The sequence below is a fragment of the Aotus nancymaae genome, unplaced genomic scaffold, assembly GCF_030222135.1.
Source record: "Aotus nancymaae isolate 86718 unplaced genomic scaffold, 86718_ANA_hifiasm-v0.15.2.pri h1tg000022l_1, whole genome shotgun sequence".
Lineage (NCBI taxonomy): Eukaryota > Metazoa > Chordata > Mammalia > Primates > Aotidae > Aotus > Aotus nancymaae.
This window is the reverse complement of record NW_026988435.1, coordinates 34,858,978-34,864,977: the sequence shown is the minus strand read 5'-3', so window position 1 is coordinate 34,864,977 and position 6,000 is coordinate 34,858,978. Positions and strand designations below refer to the sequence as shown.

The window sequence follows — 6,000 nt, the reverse complement described above, 5'->3', positions numbered from 1 at the left end:
CTCTATCCTTGACAGGGTACAGGAGGCTTCCCGGGGTCTGTATGAGCAGGTGCTACACAGTAGTTCAGCAACGCCTACTGCATGGGTGCCTTGGCGGCCAAGCTGGGATCTGAAGAAGGGTAGGAATTAGTTAAATGAAGGGAGAATCTAGGGGTGGATGTGTTCTTGGGAAAGAAAAAAGACCCAGAGTTGAGAGCGCACAATGAGATTTTTCTGCTTAGAATGATCATTCTGCAAAGTAGAAAACAGATATCAGGGGGCGAGGCCTGGGACAGAAAGACGATGGGAGCCCTTTACCATGGTCCAGGTGAGACAGGATGGGTGGCATGGGTTCGAGAGGTTAACAAAAATGGATGGGAGAGGGTTAGAAGGAGGAATCCAGGATGACTTTCAATTTTCCCCTTTAGGTTTACCTACCAGAGTGGGCAATTCTTTTTGTTTTTAACAAGATCACCCGGGGAGCGCAGACGTTCCCTGGGGCAACGAGCGTATGGAATGAAGGTCTAAGGAACATCCCAGCCTTTGTGGTAAACGGTGAAGTCTAGAGCTCTACAGGAGAGGAGGAAGCTCTGGCCTGGTGCAGGGAAGAGGGTTCGCTCGAGGCTCCACCGCCAGCGTCTCCTGACCCTCACAACCTTGCGAAAGGTAAACGGCAATTATTTCCGGATTTTACAGAGGAGCCCAGGAGGTCTGCGTGAACGCTGCCCGAGTCATTTACTCTGCCCAGAAGGTGAACGTGAGCTCAAGCCCCACGCTGTGACTGCAGGTTCGCTTGTTGGGCACGGTTAGTGAACGCCGGGAGTCCTGGAATCTGGTGAAGGCCACAGTGCCCTACCTGGAGACTGGTCAGGGTCTAACATCCTCTGGCATCACCGGGAAGGGTTTACCTTAGGATTTTTTTGTCTCGTAAAAAAGTTCCTGTTTCCCCCTAGAGCCAGGCACACGCCTCCCGAGCCAGACCACCTGTCCCAGGTACAACGTTTTTTGGCTCTTCGCCTCCCCCGTTCCGATCCCCCTTCCTCTCCGCCTTAGGTAGCAGGAAAATCCTTTACCTCCGACCAATCCCACCGATGCCGAGTCGCGCGCGCGCGCGCGCCAACTCGAGCTCGGTCTGTGTACGCCATTGGCCACCTCCACCTATGCGGGGTGACAGGCAGCTTTGCGGACCTATCGCCGGGGGAGGCGGAGGCCGCCCGGCCCTCCCAAAGCTGCTTTGTTAGGGGCTCCCTGGTAGTCCCCCGGCCCGCCGTGCCTCCGTTGCCTGCCGGCGATATCCCCGGGCCGCGCTGCCGGAGCCTCGCGGGAAGGCATCCCCGGAGCGCGTGCCCCCCGAGCCCCTGCAGCCGCGCGCTCCGGGCGGGCCGCGGCGCGGGTACCCGGCGTGCGCCCGTGGTCGTTCTACAGCCCAACTCCGAACGCCCCGCTCCTGCATCCGCCGCCTCGGATTGGCTCGCCGGAGGCGGAGCGATTGTCAGGCGGCCCAATCGGAGCTCGGTTTCCCACGGGCTCCCGCGGTCCGGCCCCCGAGGCCGCCGGCGGAGGCGCCCTGACAGCTCCCATTGGCAGACCGCGAGCGAGTCCGAGCGCGCCGGCAGAGCAGCGCCGCCGCCGTCGGGCGCGCAGCTCTGCAGCGCCGCGAACGCTTCGGCGCCCGCAGCCCCAGGGGCCCGGCGGCCCCGCATCGTGCCCAGCCCCGTCGCGGAGCTCCCGGACGACCGTCGCGGGTGAGTACCGCAGGCCTGGGGGGGCGCGGGCGTCCGGTCGGAGCCGCCCTGGGGGGCCGCGGCGAGGATGCCCGGAGCCTAGGTTCCTCGGTGCCCGTGCCGGGCGCGTTCTGACCCCAGTCTCCCGCACACTGGGGCTCCCGGCGGGTCCTAGCTCCCCCCGATCGGGCTTTCCTCGTATTGTTTTCGTATTCACACACTTGCGAGGTGGGGAGATCCGTGGAGGGGGGACAGGAGGAGGCGTCCCTTGCGCGAAGGACGGAGACGAGACCGTGCAGCCCGGGTGCCCGGCGCCGGATGGAAGTGACAGCGTCCGGACGTCGGCATTCGGTCTTCTCGGCAGCAGGAGGTCAGCGCTGACCTGCGGCGGCGGCGGCACTTTGTATTTTATCGACTGATTTTCGTCAACTTCGGGGAGGGCGTGCGTGTGCGTGCCTGTGTCTATGTTTGCGTCTCGGTCCTTGACTTCAGCACCTCCGGGCCTGGCTTTTCGGCGATGTTGCCTGGGTGCTCACCTTGACGGTCCGTGCTGCGCTCGAGGCCGGGCTCACCGGGCGGAGAACCCGGGGCGGGCGCGCGGAGTCGGGACCCGCGGCGAGCCCCGGAGGGGGCATTTAAAGCGGAATCCTGCGGGTGCGCAGACAATGCCTCATCCTGGCGGCCAGGTCCCGGGGGCCGTGCCCAGGGTCCCAGCGCCGGATCCCGTCCGCGCCTCCCCCTCTCACGGCTGCGATGCTGCTGCGCCGCGCCCCTTGCCACCCGGCTCGGGACCCGCGTGGGGCCCGCTTTTGTTTACAGACCTCGCCATTGGGCGAGAGCAGCGCGCCGTGCGCCCCTGGCCCCGGCTGCTGCCAGCTGCCCCCTCCGAACCTGGAGAAGTTGGTGCACGCTGTCAGGTGACGCCTCCTCCCCCCGGCCACGGGGCGGGATGCTGCAGGGGAACGATGCCGTCTCGGCGCCTTCGCGCCCAGCCCCCGCCGCGCGCGGCGCCTCTAGGTCCCCTGCACCCGAGGGCGCCCGTGTCCCGGCTGGCGGCCCTCGGGGCGCCGACTTGGCCACGCTCCCTCGGTTCCAGTCGCATCTCCTGGTCTGGCCCCCGGGTCAGCCGAGGTTGACTCGGAGCCTGCCATTTCCCGCTCGCTGGCAGGTCTTGAAGGACGCGCGCGAGCCCTTGGGGACACTGTGCAGTCTGTGCCCGCCTCGGTGACACCCGCTCGGTCCCGCGGGGCAGCTGTGAGGCATCTCGAGTCAGAGCCGTCCGGATCACACACGCACGCTGACTTGGCGCACACGAGTTGGAGCAGAGGTTGAGATCCTGTGCGCTGCGGTCAGACAAACCCAGGTTCCAGTACCTGCTCGGTGTCACTCACCAGCTGGGGAATCCCGGCCGAGCTACTTAATCTCCCTTCGTCTCAGTGTGCGCATCTGTAAAGTGGGGATAAGGAGTATCCTCGGGGGGAGGGGGGCGGAGCTTAAACGACCATATAAATTAACCTCATAGCACAGTGACAGCCGCGTATGAAACATTAGAGCTGGCGGGGCGCGGTGGCTCACTCCTGTAATCCTAGCACTTCGGTAGGCCGAGGTGGGTGGATCACCTGAGGTCAGGAGTTCAAGACCAGCCTGGCCATCATGGTGAAACCCTATCTTTAAAAAAAAAAAAAAAAGAAACATTAGAGTCCTGTTCATTCTCTGTTAGAGGAAATCTGTAATAGAGGATGGCCCCTTGTCGCTTTCCTTTTCCGTTTTCTTCACTCCCCCAGCCCCGATTTCTTTTAATTATTAAAGTCATGAAGGACTGCTGTTCTCAGCTTCAAACAGGACTTGTTTTACTTGGCCTTAGGTTTAACTGGGCTTATCTAATCGCTTGCAGCTCTTTTTAAAATGTGTTTGAATTTCCATTAGGTTTTAGTTGTTCCTTCTTCCTTCCTCTTCGAGACTCTGCTGGGACCCAAACCTGGGTTTGGAGAAGGAAAAACCCTTCCAGGTGGAAAGCAGTTGCCAGTGAACCAATGACTGCTGTGGAAAATGATTAAGTCCAGGAAGGAGGGAGGTTTGAACAAAGAGAGGTCTGGAGGCTGGGAGGGAGCACTTTCTAGGACTTGTAGCTGAAGAAGTTCGGTAAATTCCTGGTTTCCAGCATACGCTCTTTTGTGTCTGAAGGTAAAAAGCTGGGCAAGGGAGGGTGGATGCCTTTGAGTGGTAAACATCGACGTTGCTAAGTAATTATCTTTGAATAGAGGAGAAATAAAACTTACGGAAGAGGCTGTTGACTAAGCAGGGAAGGGAGAAGAAGAGAGTCAATTTCATTGAATATCTTCAAAATGTGAATGTGTTTTGTTTTTCCTCTACTAGCTCTGCGCTGCTAGTTTTCTTTAGGCAAAAAGAGAAATCAGTTTTATTTAGAAAAAAACAAAAAATAACAGTTCATAATCAGATAAATAGTTTAAAAAGATGATCTCAGGCTTAACGACAGACTAAGATTTTATTGAAAAAAAAAAAAAATCCAGCTTCCTGTTTTAACACCCTTTTGCCTGTTGGAATAAATTATTGGGTCCAACAACACATTCTTTGAAAGTAGACCCCAGGGGCCTTTGCCAGCCAAAACAAGCAAGCAAACAAACATACATAAACTCGACTTGTAGTCTGTCCAGTGGTTGCAGAAGCCCTCAGGATTGCACTCTGTCTCTTCTGCTCTCCTGGGCCTGCCTCAGTTACCTGGAGTGGAGTCTGATTCCCGTGAACCCCTACTGGGCTGTTCATGTGGAACTTGGCCAGTAGCATTATTGCTAGATATCAATGAATAAATGCGATAACCTATTTAAAGGTGAACTGATTCCCATCCTTCTTGTACTTGTTCTGAGAATTCTTGGGCCCTTAGGGACGCTGAAGGCCTCTTTCCCCCCTGCTGTTGTGTGGGGATCAAATCAGCGGGGGCCTAGACTTAAAAGGGAGCACGTGGTTAGGAAATCTCATTAGCTGACAATTTAACTCCACTCTAATGCTCCTCCAAAGAGCCCGGACAAAGACTTCCTCTCCTTTCCCTTTGCAGTTCTCTCTCCTTGCTCCTCTCTCTTCCCCTCCCCCTCTAAACCAGAAAGGAAAAGCAGCATTGGGCCTGTCTCCTTCCCCCCAGATTCCTGCAGTTCGAGTGTGCCTACTGAACCCCAGCATTCTGGAGCCCTGAGCCGGAATCCCTTGGAAGACTTTGCTGAGGGCCTACTAGGTGCATGTGTTAACACTTCTGCAGTTTCTGCAAGGAGCATACTGTCCAAAGGAGAAACACGTTTTGTGAGACACTTTCTTTTTTTTTTTTCGTTTTTGTTCTTCGTTAGAGACAACACTTTCACAGATGTACAGTAGAAGCGTCTGGTTTTTCCAAATGAGGAAGGCGGGTGAGAGCATGGGAATCACATCAAAGCCTTGCCTAAAAATCAGTGCTGGGAGAGGGGGCTTCTGCCTGTTTGAGGAGGGCAGAGGAGTGGGAGTGAGAAGCCAGGAAGAGAATTCAGTTTCTGTAGGCTGGGTACAGATTCTCACGGGAGTGCTGAACACTGTGGACTCAGGCTTGTGGTTAAGAAAGGGCCTCGTTTGGCCAGGCTTGGTGGCTCACACCTGTAATCCCAGCACTTTGGGAGGCTGAGGTGGGTGGATCACGAGGTCAGGAGTTCGAGACCAGCTTGTCCAATATGGTGAAACCCCATCTCTACTAAAAATAGAAAAATTAGCTGGGAGTGGTGGTGCATGCCTGTAGTCTCAGCCACTCGGGAGGCTAAGGCAGGAGAATCACTTGAACCTGGGAGGCAGAGGTTGTGGTAAGCCGAGATCGTACCACTGCGCTCCAGCCTGGGTGACAACAAGACTCCGTCTCAAAAAAAAAAAAAAAAATTAAGAGCCTTGTTTTATGATCGCCAGTCATTTGGTCTTCAAATCAAAAACACACTTTCACTGGGGATGTGTGAATGTATATACTGTATATACACGTATATTTACCTGTACATTTCCTTTCTAAATTAAGCAAATAGATAGAAGATATGTTTCTGAGGGTGTATCTCTTTTTGTTTTCCCCTCAATTCAGGACCAGAAAAAATCAGATTGGTAGGTCTCTAGTAAAAAGTGTCAGTTTTTCCCAATTCCAAACTTGAGGTCTTTTCATCTGTAAATATTCCATTTTGTATAAGCTGTAACTCCTGTGTTAAAAAAAAAATTCTCTCTCATCTTTATTGTAGGCAATCACTTATTAAAAAAAAATAAAAGAGACATTCAGAAATAAAGC

General features: G+C 55.2%; 1 protein-coding gene across 1 annotated transcript in view; it reads left to right on the top strand.

Annotated features, from left to right (window-relative positions):
• The first annotated feature begins 1,564 nt into the window (after positions 1-1,564).
• TIAM1 (TIAM Rac1 associated GEF 1) overlaps positions 1,565-6,000 on the top strand; it is a 448,148-nt gene continuing 443,712 nt past the window's right edge. The window contains exon 1 of the mRNA XM_064380092.1: positions 1,565-1,724. The gene's annotated coding sequence lies outside the window, so the exon portion shown is untranslated. The remainder of the gene's footprint in view (positions 1,725-6,000) is intronic.